Below are 18,034 nucleotides of genomic sequence, written 5' to 3' on the forward strand. Positions count from 1 at the left end.
AAATCAACACACATCGACTCACAACACAGCACGTCACAATTTGGAATATTAAACCGTACTTTAAAAGAAAACAACAACACTGTACAATAAGTAAAGTACTTTTATTTCACAATAAACGCTCTGAGAACATCTGCCTATTGCCATATTCAATAAAATGCAAATTTGTTTCTTTGCTCGAGATCCAAAATGTTTATCGCGAGGCACGCATTGTTCTTTTTGCGTACACAAGGTGTTCCTTTTCGGTAAAAGAAGCCCTTGGGTCGCACAGTGAATTCCAGTGCCTCTGCATCAACCTGGGGCTAGACCACCATAAAGGATGTTATGTTGCTCCTAATCGCTAGTACAGCGTAAGGGCATATGGGCTCTTTAGCGATCATCCCAAAAAGAATCACTGTGATCCAGTTGTTCACAACTATGTTCAGCTGCCAGTTGAAAACCCCGTCAGTTGGCATCTGGAATCTATGTCAATTGCAGAATGGCAGAATGTATCTCTTTCGAAAACATAACAGAAATGTGTCACACTACCCGATCTTTATTACAATTTATCTATTGACTTATTAATTCAGCATAGAGTTTAAATTAACGATTAGCACAGACATGAAACAATCTCAACAGAGAGAAAACAACGTGAAAAGTGGTACATAATTCGAGATGGTCATGCATGACATTTTAATGAAATATTAGCATTGAACCTGGGGGAACCGAGTGGTGGTCTACATGCACCTCGATGCTGGACTCCCCATAAGCACGTTAAAAAAGACCACTACACACAAAGGTTGTACTTGCGTTTCATTGCAATAAGCCACAAAGAACAAAACGAATAGAATGTAACCCAGAAATAATGTTCAGATAACAATAAATTAATGCTTGTTCCGGTATACAATCGTCGAAAATCAAACTTACATTATATTCACCATTTCCATTCTCTTGGCGTAACTCAGACCGTAACGCTCACTGCGTTCGCACCAACGATTCTTCATAAACTGAATTTACATGTTCCTTACCCACTTTTGGAATGCATAACTATATCATATCTTCATTATTACAAACCTCCTTTCATTCAATTCCTTTCAGAATGGTCCCTTTCTCTCAAGGTCAAAAAACAATTAAACCTTATACTGTGTGTCCGATGCGTGGGCTTCTTTAGCTCGCAAGCAAAAATTCAATGCTGGTGACCTTCACTCACAATCAAAATACATTCTTACTTTGCAACAACTTGCCTCACTGCATCCATGAGAACTGTTATTCTGATCCACGTCCATCAGGCACTGCAGGGGGCTGCCTGAAGTGCCAGGCTCTAGGGGGCGCCAATCTGACTCCATTATTATTTTAATTACATTTTAACACAGACACATTAGCCCTTTATTTGCCGCGCTCTGGGTGTTTTTACTCATAAAGCAGTAAGGTCGTGTGTGCTTGCATTCGTAGTTTTTTTTTGCAGTGTTACCAACCACTCTAAGTTGCTAATCCCATAGGAAGACCACTTTTTGGGCGGCTTATAACTTCACTTTCCCCAGACGAATCTTCACCAAACTTTGCAAAAAAAGTATATGGCCCACTCTGAAGTTTGGTGAGGTTTGGTCCAGAGGGGGCAGAGTTATTGGGGGGGGGGGGTCCCAAAATGTATTTTTTTCCCATTGAGTGAATGGGGAAAAAAACTTTGTTCACGGCTACAGCCCAAAACGCTGGACGGAATTTCACCAAATTTGTGGCAGGAGCAGCGGCTTGGTCCCAAAGCATGCTTTTGTACATTTGGTGAAAATCCGTCCAGTAGTTTTTAGTGATATCTATGTCCGGTCCGCGGACACACTTCCCTGTTCGCACCGCGGACAGTGTTCTGATTGGCTAATCGGCTTGCATCATGTCCGCGGACATGCAAAGCTGATTGGATGGTGAGGAGCGTGAAATGCGTCAGATTTTTGGAAACGCCCGCCATCTTGGATTCACGGACAGCGGCCGATGTCCACAGACATTGCGGTAAAAACATATGAAAAAACACAGCATTCCACTTGTCAAACTTATCAAATAATGTCTGGGGAGGTGAGGGGTGATGAGGATGGGATGGGATATGGCTGCAAGAAGCAAAAAAAACAGGTGTTTTTGGCCGCGAAAGTCCGCAAACACTTGTCCTGTGAAAGTTTGCGAAGACCTCAGCATTACAGGGTTGGTGAAATGCAGTTCTTGGATGGCTTATAACTTTGGCGCCACTTAATGGAACTGCATGAAATTTTACATGTATATTCCTGGGCTGATTCAGAATGAGTTTGCAAAGTTTGGTGGGATTCTGTAATGAGGGAGCAAAACTAGAGTGGGGTCCCAAAATACTGTAAAGGCTTATAAATGTGGTGCCATTTGACACTATTCAAAATCATAAACAAAATAAAATACCCACCGGGCTGCAATAACACGCCAATTCCATTGATGAAACTCTGAGAGGACCTCGGAGACCACTTCAAAAACAAAATAACCTCCATCCAACACTCCATACAAAACAGACCAAGCGATCACAGCTCAAACCCCACTGACACCGACGAGGAACACGCAAACAACCTACGAAACTTCCCAGAGATATCAGTTGAGGCTTTCGTCAAACTGGTAAACCAAAGCAATAAATCAGACTCTCCTGAAGACCCTTGCCCCCCGGACATATACAAAACAATTCTCAAACAAGGAACCCCCATGGAAAACCACAGGAACCTTCTCAACCTCTCAATATCAACAGGTAAAGTACCACAGGCATTCAAATCAACCTACATCAAACCGCTTCTCAAAGACACAACAGGAAACGTAGAAGACCTATCTAACTACAGACATATCTCCAACATACCCTACTTAGCCAAACTGCTAGAAACGTACGTCTGCCAAACAACCCAAGAATTCATAGAAGAAAATTGCCTACTAGAACAGGCACAAGTTGGCTTCAGACCCATGAGAGGAACAGAATCAGCTCTCCTCTCAATATGGGACGACCTAAAAACAAACGCAGACTCGGACAACAGTACCGCCTGATTCTCCTTGATCTGTCTGCAGCCTTCGACACTGTCAACCACGCCATCCTCATAAAGAGATTAGAAGGACTAGGGATAACAGACACTGCCCTACTATGGATCAAATCCTTCCTAACAAACAGAACAGAAACTGTATGGATGAATCCTTTTAAATCCAAACCCAGAGACACCACGGTTGCGGAGTACCACAAGGATCATCCTTCTCACCGCTCCTATTCAACATCTACATGTACCTATTAATCAAACTCATCCAAAAACACGGCCTCACATGCTACAACTACGCAGACGATACTCAAATAATCTTCAACATACAAGATACCCGAGAAGAAAAGACCACACTAGAGAACTACCTCCGCGACATATTCAACTGGATGAACCTCAACCATCTCAAAATCAACCCAGGCAAAACAGAGATAATGATCGTTTCAAAAAAGGAGGAGACATCAACTACATCCCCTGGCCAAGAGAGCTCGGCACCACACCAGAACCATCATCAACTGTAAAAAACCTAGGGGTCCTGAAGGACAACATCCTAACTATAGTTCCACAAGTAAACTCGGTAATCAAGAAATGTTTCTTCCTCCTGCGAGCAGCAAAAAGGATCCTACCGTTCCTGTCGTTCGCCAACAAAACACTTACCATAATCGCTCTGATCGTGTCCAGAGTAGACTATGCCAATAGCCTATACCTGGGCATGCCTGAACGACTTCTAAAAAAACTACAACGCATACAAAATGCAGCAGCCAGACTCCTCCTCAAGCTACCCAGAAGAGAACACATCACATCCGCGCTAAATATACTACACTGGCTACCACTAAAACAGCAAATAAAGTTCAAGTCCTTGTGCATCACGCACAGAGCAATACACAAACAAGGTGCACAATTCCTAAGCGACAAACTACACCTACATCAACCGACAAGAACACTAAGATCAAGCACCGACATACGCATGGAACCAAAACCCTAAAACAGGAAAAAACTTGAAGGATCCTCTTTCTTTCACCAGGCACCCAAAACCTGGAACGACCTACCTAAGAAAATACGGAACACAATAAACCACCTAGCATTCAGGGAACTCCTCAAATCATGGCTCTTCGCAGTGTAACCACAACGGAGGCACTCTCGAATGCACAGACAATAATACAATGATGAAAATAACCCCAACCTTGGCCTCTCAAACACTTGGACAAACACTCAAACCAAAGAACAAACCACTCGACAAAGCATAAAATATCATGGAAAACAGCCACTAAAGGAAGGCTACAGAGACTGATCACATACTTAGACCCAGACGAAAGCCCTCTAGTGACTCACCCACTCGTACGTACCGGACGGACAATATCCAGACCGGCAGATGCATTTAGATACAATTGTGAATATTAGCATGGCCACACTTAGATGGACTTGTGGATATTGGCCTACGTCGCATGTGGATGGAACTTTGAATGTTGGCATGCCCGCACCTGGATACAATTGTGAATACCGGCCTGCGTCGCATCTAGATAGGACCTTGAATGTTAGCATGCCCGCACTTAGGTGAAACTTGAATGTCAACATGCCCACACTTAGATTTGTGAATATTAGCCTGCGTCACATCTAGATAGGACTCTGAATATCAGCATGCCCGCACCTACGCTAAACGTGAACACTAGCACAGGCCACACTTAGAATTGTGGACAATTGGCCTGCGTCGCATCTAGATAGGATTGATTGAAGGATAACATGCCCGCACGTAGATGAAACTTGAATGATAGCAGGTGCCACACTTAGAATCAAGAACACCAGCCTGCACCGCATCCAGATTAAGTTAGGAATGTTAGCATGCCCACACCTAGACAGATTTCTAAACACTAGCCTGCGCCGCACCGAGAAAAGACTGCGAATGTAGGCATGCCCACATGTGAAGGCCAACAAGTGCCACACTTGGACAAAACTGTGAATGTTAGCATGCTAAAGGTCATGTAACCCACTAACCAATATAAGCTCAAACTCTGCATACTTATCTCACTAATAAAACTCACACAACCATCTCTCGCACAACAAGCCGCAAGCACTTCACAACACTGCAACAACACATAAGCCGGAGCAACAGCACATGCGGACTGACACCGATCCAATACCCGCACCAAAGCTCAGCACCCGGTGTACACCGAGTTAAAGCTGCCAACAGAACACCACTCCTCTCACTATCCTACTCCCTCTTCACCCTACTAACCAATTCCCCCCCTTATCATTTACAGGTCCGCCAGAGCACCTGGGGACCAATTCCGTTGGTGACGGTGCACGGTACAAATACCTTTAACATTTAACAAATCTACACAAAGGTTTGCAAAAAGATTATAGATCTAAATTTAGATGTTTTCGTAAAGTCTGAATGGATTTTGTCAAGTGGGGGCTAGGTTATATGTCGATTGTATGTGCATACATTTGACACTTTTGAAAAAATAAAACATGGGTGGATTTCCAGCAAACTTGCGTAAGGAGCATTGGCAAGGACCTAAAAGCATGGTTTTGCAAATGTGCCAGTGTTTTATTATTTTTACAAGTGTCATAATGTAGCTACAAAAAATAGCAGTATACCTTTAGTGACTGAGGGGTAGCCTGTGGCCATGGGCTGTGGCCAGAGTGTCTGGGTCATGGAATAAGGTCATGAGCCAGACAATCTGGCTACTGGCCATGACCACAAAGGACAAAACATAGGATTAAAGTGGCCATGTCCACCTGGGTCTGGCTTTGTGGTAAAGTTATTCGAAATTAGGATAGATTTGAAAGGGAAGAAAAATGTGCTCATGGTAATATGGTCATAGGGTTCTCTTTTTGTCTTCTGCAGGCTGCTATGGAAAGCGAAGAAGGACCCTGTATGGAACCCTCACCTTCCCTTTCCATGGTGGCCATCCTGGAGAAGGATTTTCCTTCCTACACCGGGATGCCGCAGGCGTCCCGGTGTTGGAAGAAAAATCCTATTTATTAGCACCCCGCACACCATGATGACGTGTCTGAGAACCCGTACGCATTTCACAATAAGATCTGCGCTTCGCGACAGTTTGGAACTGCATTTTCTACTGATCTAGGAACTTTCAACTTCAAAATGTCCCTTGCACAGCTCCAACACCTATTCCTACTCATCCATTAACAATCTAGTACACAGTACATACTTTTAGCAAAACTGCTATTTATCTTAAAATGGCATCAGCTAAGGACATCCCTCCTCCTCAAGAGACACCAGCACTGCTGTAATCAAGGAGCATGAGAAACACTGCCCCCTACCTTAGAACTAACACACACGCAACATTTTCCCTTGTCCACCTGCTCCTCCATATTAGTATTTGGCGCCTCTTCCCTCATTTCCCTCCCCACCTTTCGTTCTAAGCTCTCCTGCCAATGCCAAAAAAAAATCCATCCAAAAACAAAATAAATGTTCCTTTACGAACCACCTTTCACAGTTAAAAAATAGAACTAAATAAAAACTGCATAGACTCCATCTACTTTATATTTCTCAGTAAAGTACATAGACTCAATAACATTTTCCAACATTTCCATTTGCATTTTGTGTTATACTAATGGCAATATTGGGGCGATCATCCTCCGTTCCAGGGACTGGAACGGTGGATACCAGCCCAGCAGCCCACGTTATCAGCCTAAGCGAAGCGAGGGTGGATAACAAGGTCTCTGGACCATTATCCCCCCCATTCCATCCCCTGAAATGGGGGATGAAGGCAATTAGCAGCTGTCATTCTTCGCGCTAAGATCCGATGGGCCCCCCCAGTCATCGACTCCCATAAGGATTTATCAAGCCCCAAGGGATTGATTGATAATTTATTTCTATTGCGCTCGTACACAAGTGTTTCAGAGTGCGACAAGGCAAGGGAGGGGAACGGGTTAACAAAACAGCGATCTTACTAGGCCCAGTGACATTGAGAACGCGCAAGTGCATGGGAGAGGGAGGAGGGGAAAAGTGCATGGAAGGGGGAGAGGTGGAAAGTGCGAAGCAGAGGAGAAACAGATAAATAACAATAAATAAATAATAAAGGCAACAAACAGTGGTAATGCAGCCAGCAATTTGCAAGTGCTAGGTTTAAGGCAGCAGACAGGGTAAGTCTGATAAGTGCAGGAAGAAAAAGGGGGGGGCTGTATGGGTACAGATACAGACCCCCCAGTGCAAGGGGTGGCCCGGAGGCAGTGCGGCAGGGCGGCAGGATGAGCAGGTACCTGGGCCCAAAGGACAGAGGGTGGCCAAGTGCATGGTGCCAAGATAGAGCAGATCAGCAGGGGAGAGGGGGAACAAAGGCAGAAGAAAAGAGGAAGGTCTTGAGGTGCTTCGGGAACCGGAGATGGTTCTCCTCAAGTTTTAGAGTGGCAGGGAGGCTGTTCCAGAGTGAGGCACCAGCCGAAGACAGAGTTCTACCCCCAGCTCGTTTCTTAGAAAAACGATTGACCCTGATTGAGTTGGAGGTAGAGGAGCAAAGAGCTCGAGAGGGGAGGCATTTGCGGAGGGATAGCTGAAGGTATTTTGGACCCAAGCCCCAGAAAGCCTTGTGGACAATGCAGAGGGTTATGAATTTAATCCTTGCATCCACTGGGAGCCAGTGGAGAGATTTTAGAGCTGGAGAGATATGATCCGAGGGCTTGAGGCCAAGGACAAGTCCTGTTCTGGATTAGTTGCAGAGGGCGGAGAGTAGAGGCAGGTAGATTTAGAAAGAGGCTGTTACAATAGTCCAAGCTAGAGAGAACCAGAGCTTGGGATACCATGAGCTTCTGGGGGAAGGAGAGGAAAGGCAGAGTACCTCTGAGGAGGTGCAGTCGGAAATTTGACTTTTTAGAGACCTCAGAGATGTGGGCGGAGAAGGAAAGGGAGGAGTCAAAGATGACCCCGAGGTTCTTAGCCTCGCAGGTGGGGGTAGGAGGAGGGCCAAGGGAGGCCGGCCAGAGAATGAGGGGAAAGGATGGTGAAGGTGTGCCGATGAGGAGGATCTCTGTCTTGCTGGCATTCAGACGAAGATCATTGGCGGCACACCAATCTTGAATGGCAGTTAGGCAATCAGAGATGAGAGAGGGAGAGGAGGTGGCAGAGGGCAGCCCGAAAATGAGTTGAGTGTCATCAGCATAGCACTGGAAACTTGAGCAGAAAATAGCAATGCAGCGGGTGAGAGTTGCCAGGTATTGGTTGAAAAGCCAGGGCGATAGGTTAGACCCCTGGGGAACACCACAGATAGAGAGGAAGATAGATGAAAGGAAGGACCCAAGTTGGACCTGGGAGGGTCGATCTGAGAGGAAAGAGATCAGCCAGTCCAGAGCCTGATCAGTGATACCCAGGTTTTCACGGAGACGGTTGAGCAGGATGGTATGGTTGACCGTGTCGAAGGCAGAGGAGAGATCGAGGAGGATGAGGACAGAGGGAATGTTAGAGTCAAGGTTGGAGAGCAGATCTTCACGAATGTTCAGGAGAGCAGTTTCCGTGCTTCTGACAGCTGTGAAGCCAGACTGGTGGTCATGGAGACAGCCAACAGAAATGGAATGAAGGTTAAGCTGAGAGATGGACAACTTTTCCAGGAGTTTGCCAAGAAAGGGAGTAATAAAAATTGGGCGATAGGTAGCTGGACAAGACGGATCAGCTGTGGGTTTCTTGAGAAGAGGATGCACAAAGGAGTGCTTCAGAGGGGAGGGGAAGGATCCAGAGGCAAAGGAGTGGATGCAAAAATCAGCAAGGGCCGGAGCGAGGGTGTCAATGTGGTCCTTGATGGTTTTAGGGGAACTGGGATGAACCTGTTTTGAAGAGGCTTTCATAGATCGGACTTGTCTAGCAACCTCGTCAGGGGTGAAAAGAGGAAAGGACGAGACGGATGGTGGGAGGGTGGCTAAAGGAGGGTCAGCAAGCACAGATGGAGAAGGAAGAGGAGGGTTGTGGGTGGAGAGGGTGGGCAGGATGTCCTGGGTTTTTTAAATGAAGTGAGAGGCAAGGGCATTGCAAAGAGCCTGGTAGGCAACAGGAGGGGTAGAGACTGCAGCAGGGTTGGCCAGCTCCTTGCAGATTTTAAAGAGTTCGGCCGAGTTGTTAGATGCCACAGAGACACGAGCTTGAATGTGGACTCTCTTCTTGGTGAGGACAGAGAGTCAGTATTGCCTTTGTAGCAGGCGACAGGCCAGTTTGTCAGAGGATGAACAGGAAGTCCTCCATTTCCGCTAAGCTGCCCTACACTTATGTTTAAGTGTAGCTAGGTCAGAGTCATACCAGGAATTGCACTTGGCTTTGGACTTCAAACGGATCCTCATGACAGGGGCAAGAGCATCAAGTGTATCAGAAATTGAAGTGTAGAGCAGAGAGAGGGCTGTGTCAGGATGTGAGACAGCCAAAGATGGAGGGGGGGAGAGAAAGTGGTGGCAAAAGCCTCAACTGACACACGCTTCATGGGCCGGATGTCCGAGAAAGTAGGTGGCAGTGTTGGGGTAGGCTTGGCTTGGGGGGAAGAGAGGGAGAGATGAGATGAGAGGAGGGAGTGATCGCTCCAGGAGAGAGGAGTGGTCAGAGGGATGGTGAGGGGGAGGTCAGAGGAGATCAAGACATCTAGTGTGTGCCCTGCAGAGTGAGTCGGGCCAGAGGGGAGGATGGACAGGGAGAGGGAGTCGCAGAGGTCACGGAAGAGTACAGAGGAGGAGTAAGGAGAGTTTAAATGTATATTTAGGTCACCGAGGAGGAGGAGTTGAGTGGTAGAGGCCAGGAGGGAGGAGGAGAGGTCTGCCCACCCAGAGAGAAATTAGGTGATTTGACCAGGAGGCCGGTAGATGGTAACCACAGTAAGAGAATGGATAGGCGAGATAGAAAGCCTACAGACAAGGCATTCAAAAGAGGAGTAGGTCTGAGTGGGAATGATAGAGGCAGGAATCCACTCAGGAAAGATCAGGGCTAACCCCCCACCGGACCAGGAGGATCTGGGTGCTGAGAGGATCTTGTAGCCATCAGGTAGGAGAGTGTCAAAGTTTGTGACAGAGCTGGCCGTTAACCATGTCTCAGTAAGACCAAGGACATCAAGGTCTAGTTCTTCAAGGAGGTGGCAGATGTCAGAGGAATGTTTGACGGCAGAGTGAGAGTTGAGAGTGGCAATATGAAGAAGGGAGTGTCCCAGAGCCTCTTGGACTCAGTCCTGGCGCCGTTGGCTCCAGGCTCATAAGATGGAATGAAGAACGTGGAACTACTTGCTCAGTCTAGTGAGGCTGAGCCTTTCAGCTTTCTCTGGGTGTGGTTGAGGGACTATTTTACTTGAAGAACAAGATGTGGTAAAGGGACTACTTTACCTGGAACTACTTGCAAGGCTATTTAATCCACGCCCAGCAGGCAGAACACGCTTCGCGTTATTCTGCACTCCTGCAGCATAACGCTCACCGTGTCTGCCCTGTCCTCGAACTTTTACAGCCACGCCCATTCAGAATTTCATCCATCGGTACCTAGAAGGAGAAAGGCGAGAGAAAACAAAGTCAGTACAACAGCAAAGCCTTACCTGCAGCATCCTTCCATCGGTTGCTTCTTCAGCTGCTCCCGGACCTCCGCATCAGCTGAAAGGAAGGTATTCGTTCAGGCCGCAAGACGCACTTGGGTTCAGCATTCTTCCAGAGCATCTTCGGAGCGGTTCTTTCATTCTTCATTCCGGTGCCGCGCCGCTTCTGCAAAAAGAAGAAGAAACAACATGTTAGTCGCGCTCGGAAGGGAAACCAGTATTTTAGACTTACAGCGCCTCACTCTTGCGCTTCAACTCACCTGAAGGAAATCTGCTCCACATCTTAAAATTATTTGAATCTCCATTCGAAATCCATTCGAGGCCGCGCCTGAAAGAAAAGACAAAGACACAGATCAAAAGGGGTTGAGGCAAAATTAAGACTTTAAACACCTATACCAAGCAGCTATTGGCATTAAGACTTACCTGTTTGACTCAGCTCTCCAAGACTCTGCAACCACTCATCGGATCAATGAAATAATTCGATCCTGGGAAAGACTGTATTAATTGCGCCCCTGCTAGATTGCAGGACGGAGAGTCTACCATACAAAATTCTAAGGTGAGATCAAGAGGAGTAGGGTATCAGGTGGTGGAGGAGGTGGGTCCAATTCAACCCCACTCAGTGGCTCATATCTTGTTTCGATCTTGCAGACAAACGCCTTGTGAGGGTGAGAACAAGGGAGAAGTCGCAGCAGCATCATCAACTGCGCAGTACCACGCCAGCGCAGACATCATTCGTGCAGCCACGTGCTACGCCCCCGTGGAGACAGGGTGAGCGTGACAGCAGCCTAGGTTCTCAAAGCGGGAACCCGTGGTAGTAAAAAAGAGGATTTTTCGTCCTACACCGGGACGCCTGTGGCCACCATGGAAAGGGAAGGCGGGGGTTCCATACAGGGCTCCTCTTCGCTTTCCATGGCAGCCTGCAGAAGGCAAAAAGAAAACCCTATGACCATATTAACACAAGATTTTTCTTCCCTTTCAAATCTATCCTAATTTCGAATAACTTTACCACAAAGCCGGTCCCAGGTGGACATGGCCACTTTAATCCTATGTTTTGTCCCTTCTGGTCATGGCCAGTAGCCAGATTGTCCAGATCATGACCTCATTCCATGACCCGGACATTCTGGCCACTGACCCATGGTCACAGGCTACCCCTCAGTCACTAAAGCTATACCGCTAAAAGAAAACACTGCCACATTTGCAAAACCATGCTTGTAGATCCTTGCCAATGCACCTTACGCAAGTTTAGTAGCCAAACGCGCCCATAATCACCTAGGTGACGTGACGCAGAACCCGAAAATCAACACACATCGACTCACAACACAGCACGTCACAATTTGGAATATTAAACCGTACTTTAAAAGAAAACAACAACACTGTACAATAAGTAAAGTACTTTTATTTCACAATAAACGCTCTGAGAACATCTGCCTATTGCCATATTCAATAAAATGCAAATTTGTTTCTTTGCTCGAGATCCAAAATGTTTATCGCGAGGCACGCATTGTTCTTTTTGCGTACACAAGGTGTTCCTTTTCGGTAAAAGAAGCCCTTGGGTCGCACAGTGAATTCCAGTGCCTCTGCATCAACCTGGGGCTAGACCACCATAAAGGATGTTATGTTGCTCCTAATCGCTAGTACAGCGTAAGGGCATATGGGCTCTTTAGCGATCATCCCAAAAAGAATCACTGTGATCCAGTTGTTCACAACTATGTTCAGCTGCCAGTTGAAAACCCCGTCAGTTGGCATCTGGAATCTATGTCAATTGCAGAATGGCAGAATGTATCTCTTTCGAAAACATAGCAGAAATGTGTCACACTACCCGATCTTTATTACAATTTATCTATTGACTTATTAATTCGGCATAGAGTTTAAATTAACGATTAGCACAGACATGAAACAATCTCAACAGAGAGAAAACAACGTGAAAAGTGGTACATAATTCGAGATGGTCATACATGACATTTTAATGAAATATTAGCATTGAACCTGGGGGAACCGAGTGGTGGTCTACATGCACTTCGATGCTGGACTCCCCATAAGCACGTTAAAAAAGACCATTACACACAAAGGTTGTACTTGCGTTTCATTGCAATAAGCCACAAAGAACAAAACGAATAGAATGTAACCCAGAAATAATGTTCAGATAATAATAAGTTAATGCTTGTTCCGGTATACAATCGTCAAAAATCAAACTTACATTATATTCACCATTTCCATTCTCTTGGCGTAACTCAGACCGTAACGCTCACTGCGTTCGCACCAACGATTCTTCATAAACTGAATTTACATGTTCCTTACCCACTTTTGGAATGCATAACCTTATCATATCTTCATTATTACAAACCTCCTTTCATTCAATTCCTTTCGGAATGGTCCCTTTCTCTCAAGGTCAAAAAACAATTAAACCTTATACTGTGTGTCCGATGCGTGGGCTTCCTTAGCACGCAAGCAAAAATTCAATGCTGGTGACCTTCACTGACAATCAAAATACATTCTTACTTTGCAACAACTTGCCTCACTGCATCCATGAGAACTGTTATTCTGATCCACGTCCATCAGGCACTGCAGGTTGCTGCCTGAGGTGCCAGGCTCTAGGGGGCACCAATCTGACTCCATTATTATTTTAATTACATTTTAACACAGACACATTAGCCCTTTATTTGCCGCGCTCTGGGTGGTTTTACTCATAAAGCAGTAAGGTCGTGTGTGCTTGCATTCGTAGTTTTTTTTGCAGTGTTACAAACCACTCTAAGTTGCTAATCCCATAGGAAGACCACTTTTTGGGCGGCTTATAACTTCACTTTCCCTAGACGAATCTTCACCAAACTTTGCAAAAAAAGTATATGGCCCACTCTGAAGTTTGGTGAGGTTTGGTCCAGAGGGGGCAAAGTTATTTGGAGGGGGGTCCCAAAATGTATTTTTTTCCCATAGAGTGAATGGGGAAAAAAACTTTGTTCATGGCTACAGCCCAAAACGCTGGACGGATTTTCACCAAATTTGTGGCAGGAGCAGCGGCTTGGTCCCAAAGCGTGCTTTTGTACATTTGGTGAAAATCCGTCCAGTAGTTTTTAGTGATATCTATGTCCGGTCCGCGGACACACTTCCCTGTTCGCACCGCGGACAGTGTTCTGATTGGCTAATCGGCTTGCATCATGTCCGCGGACATGCAAAGCTGATTGGATGGTGAGGAGCGTGAAATGCGTCAGATTTTTGGAAACACCCGCCATCTTGGATTCACGGACAGCGGCCGATGTCCACAGACATCGCGGTAAAAACATATGAAAAAACACAGCATTCCACTTGTCAAACTTATCAAATAATGTCTGGGGAGGTGAGGGGTGATGAGGATGGGATGGGATATGGCTGCAAGAAGCAAAAAAAACAGGTGTTTTTGGCCGCGAAAGTCCGCAAACACTTGTCCTGTGAAAGTTCGCGAACACCTCAGCATTACAGGGTTGGTGAAATGCAGTTCTTGGATGGCTTATAACTTTGGCGCCTCTTAATGGAACTGCATGCAATTTTACATGAATATTCCTGGGCAGATTCTGAATGAGTATGCAAAGTTTGGTGGGATTCTGTAATGAGGGAGCAAAATTAGAGTGGGGTCCCAAAATACTGTAAAGGCTTATAAATGTGGTGCCATTTGACACTATTCAAAATCATAAACGAAATAAAATACCCACCGGGCTGCAATAACACGCCAATTCCATTGATGAAACTCAGCGAGGACCTCGGAGACCACTTCAAAAACAAAATAACCTCCATCCAACACTCCATACAAAACAGACCAAGCGATCACAGCTCAAACCCCACCGACACCGACGAGGAACACGCAAACAACCTACGAAACTTCCCAGAGATATCAGTTGAGGCTTTCGTCAAACTGGTAAACCAAAGCAATAAATCAGACTCTCCTGAAGACCCTTGCCCCCCGGACATATACAAAACAATTCTCAAACAAGGAACCCCCATGGAATACCACAGGAACCTTCTCAACCTCTCAATATCAACAGGTAAAGTACCACAGGCATTCAAATCAACCTACATCAAACCGCTTCTCAAAGACACAACATGAAACGTAGAGGACCTATCTAACTACAGACCTATCTCCAACATACCCTACTTAGCCAAACTGCTAGAAACGTACGTCTACCAAACAACCCAAGAATTCATAGAAGAAAATTGCCTACTAGAACAGGCACAAGTTGGCTTCAGACCCATGAGAGGAACAGAATCAGCTCTCCTCTCAATATGGGACGACCTAAAAACAAACGCAGACTCGGACAACAGTACCGCCCTGATTCTCCTTGATCTGTCTGCAGCCTTCGACACTGTCAACCACGCCATCCTCATAAAGAGATTAGAAGGACTAGGGATAACAGACACTGCCCTACCATGGATCAAATCCTTCCTAACAAACAGAACAGAAACTGTATGGATGAAACCTTTTAAATCCAAACCCAGAGACACCACGGTTGCGGAGTACCACAAGGATCATCCTTCTCACCGCTCCTATTCAACATCTACATGTACCTATTAATCAAACTCATCCAAAAACACGGCCTCACATGCTACAACTACGCAGACGATACTCAAATAATCTTCAACATACAAGATACACGAGAAGAAAACACCACACTAGAGAACTACCTCCGCGACATATTCAACTGGATGAACCTCAACCATCTCAAAATCAACCCAGGCAAAACAGAGATAATGATCGTTTCAAAAAAAGGAGGAGACATCAACTACATCCCCTGGCCAAGAGAGCTCGGCACCACACCAGAACCATCATCAACTGTAAAAAACCTAGGGGTCCTGATGGACAACATCCTAACTCTAGAGCCACAAGTAAACTCGGTAATCAAGAAATGTTTCTTCCTCCTGCGAGCAGCAAAAAGGATCTTACCGTTCCTGTCGTTCGCCAACAAAACACTTACCATAATCGCTCTGATCATGTCCAGAGTAGACTATGCCAATAGCCTATACCTGGGCATGCCTGAACGACTTCTAAAAAAACTACAACGCATACAAAATGCAGCAGCCAGGCTCCTCCTCAAGCTACCCAGAAGAGAACACATCACATCCGCGCTAAATATACTACACTGGCTACCACTAAAACAGCAAATAAAGTTCAAGTCCTTGTGCATCACGCACAGAGCAATACACAAACAAGGTGCACAATTCCTAAGCGACAAACTACACCTACATCAACCGACAAGAACACTAAGATCAAGCACTGACATACGCCTGGAACCAAAACCCTAAAACAGGAAAAAACTCGGAGGATCCTCTTTCTTTCACTAGGCACCCAAAACCTGGAACGACCTACCTAAGAAAATACGGAACACAATAAACCACCTAGCATTCAGGGAACTCCTCAAATCATGGCTCTTCGCAGTGTAACCACAACGGAGACGCTCTCGAATGCACAGACAATAATACAATGATGAAAATAACCCCAACCTTAGCCTCTCAAACACTTGGACAAACACTCAAACCAAAGAACCAACCACTCGACAGAGCATAAGATATCATGGAAAACAGCCACTAAAGGAAGGCTCCAGAGACTGATCACATACTTATACCCAGACGAAAGCCCTCTAGTGTCTCACCCACTCGTACGTACCGGACGGACAATATCCAGACCGGCAGACACATTTAGATACAATGGTGAATATTAGCATGGCCACACTTAGATGGAGTTGTGGATATTGGCCTACGTCGCATGTGGATGGAACTTTGAATGTTGGCATGCCCGCACCTGGATACAATTGTGAATACCTGCCTGCGTCGCATCTAGATAGGACCTTGAATGTTAGCATGCCCGCACTTAGGTCAAACTTGAATGTCAACATGCCCACACTTAGATTTGTGAATATTAGCCTGCGTTGCATCTAGATAGGACTCTGAATATCAGTATGCCCGCACCTACGCTAAACGTGAACACTAGCACAGGCCACACTTAGAATTGTGGACAATTGGCCTGCGTCGCATCTAGATAGGATTGATTGAAGGATAACATGCCCGCACGTAGATGAAACATGAATGATAGCAGGTGCCACACTTAGAATCAAGAACACCAGCCTGCGCCGCATCCAGATTAAGTTAGGAATGTTAGCATGCCCACACCTAGATAGATTTCTAAACACTAGCCTGCGCTGCACCGAGAAAAGACTGCGAATGTAGGCATGCCCACATGTGAAGGCCAACAAGTGCCACACTTGGACAAAACTGTGAATGTTAGCATGCTAAAGGTCATGTAACCCACTAACCAATATAAGCTCAAACTCTGCATACTTATCTCACTAAAAAAACTCACACAACCATCTCTCGCACAACAAGCCGCAAGCACTTCACAACACTGCAACAACACATAAGCCGGAGCAACAGCACATGCGGACTGACACAGATCCAATACCCGAACCAAAGCTCAGCACCCGATGTACACCGAGTTGAAGCTGCCAACAGAACACCACTCCTCTCACTATCCTACTCCCACTTCACCCTACTAACCAATTCCCCCCCTTATCATTTACAGATCCGCCAGAGCGCCTGGGGACCAATTCCGTTGGTTACGGTGCACGGTACAAATACCTTTAACATTTAACAAATCTACACAAAGGTTTGCAAAAAGATTATAGATCTAAATTTAGATGTTTTCGTAAAGTCTGAATGGATTTTGTCAAGTGGGGGCTAGGTTATATGTCGATTGTATGTGCATACATTTGACACTTTTGAAAAAATAAAACATGGGTGGATTTCCAGCAAACTTGCGTAAGGAGCATTGGCAAGGACCTAAAAGCATGGTTTTGCAAATGTGCCAGTGTTTTATTATTTGACAAGTGTCATAATGTAGCTACAAAAAATAGCGGTATACCTTTAGTGACTGAGGGGTAGCCTGTGGCCATGGGCTGTGGCCAGAGTGTCTGGGTCATGGAATAAGGTCATGAGCCAGACAATCTGGCTACTGGCCATGACCACAAAGGACAAAACATAGGATTAAAGTGGCCATGTCCACCTGGGTCTGGCTTTGTGGTAAAGTTATTCGAAATTAGGATAGATTTGAAAGGGAAGAAAAATGTGCTCATGGTAATATGGTCATAGGGTTCTCTTGTTGTCTTCTGCAGGCTGCTATGGAAAGCGAAGAAGGGCCCTGTATGGAACCCTCACCTTCCCTTTCCATGGTGGCCATCCTGGAGAAGGATTTTCCTTCCTACACCGGGATGCCGCAGGCGTCCCGGTGTTGGAAGAAAAATCCTATTTATTAGCACCCCGCACACCATGATGACGTGTCTGAGAACCCGTACGCATTTCACAATAAGATCTGTGCTTCGCGGACAGTTTGGAACTGCATTTTCTACTGATCTAGGAACTTTCAACTTCAAAATGTCCCTTGCACAGCTCCAACACCTATTCCTACTCATCCATTAACAATCTAGTACACAGTACATACTTTTAGCAAAACTGCTATTTATCTTAAAATGGCATCAAGCAGATATTGAGAAAATCCATAAAAATAAAATCAATCAAAAT

Source organism: Ambystoma mexicanum, chromosome 7p (genome assembly GCF_040938575.1).
Source record: "Ambystoma mexicanum isolate Mex_15411 chromosome 7p, UKY_AmexF1_1, whole genome shotgun sequence".
NCBI lineage: Eukaryota > Metazoa > Chordata > Amphibia > Caudata > Ambystomatidae > Ambystoma > Ambystoma mexicanum.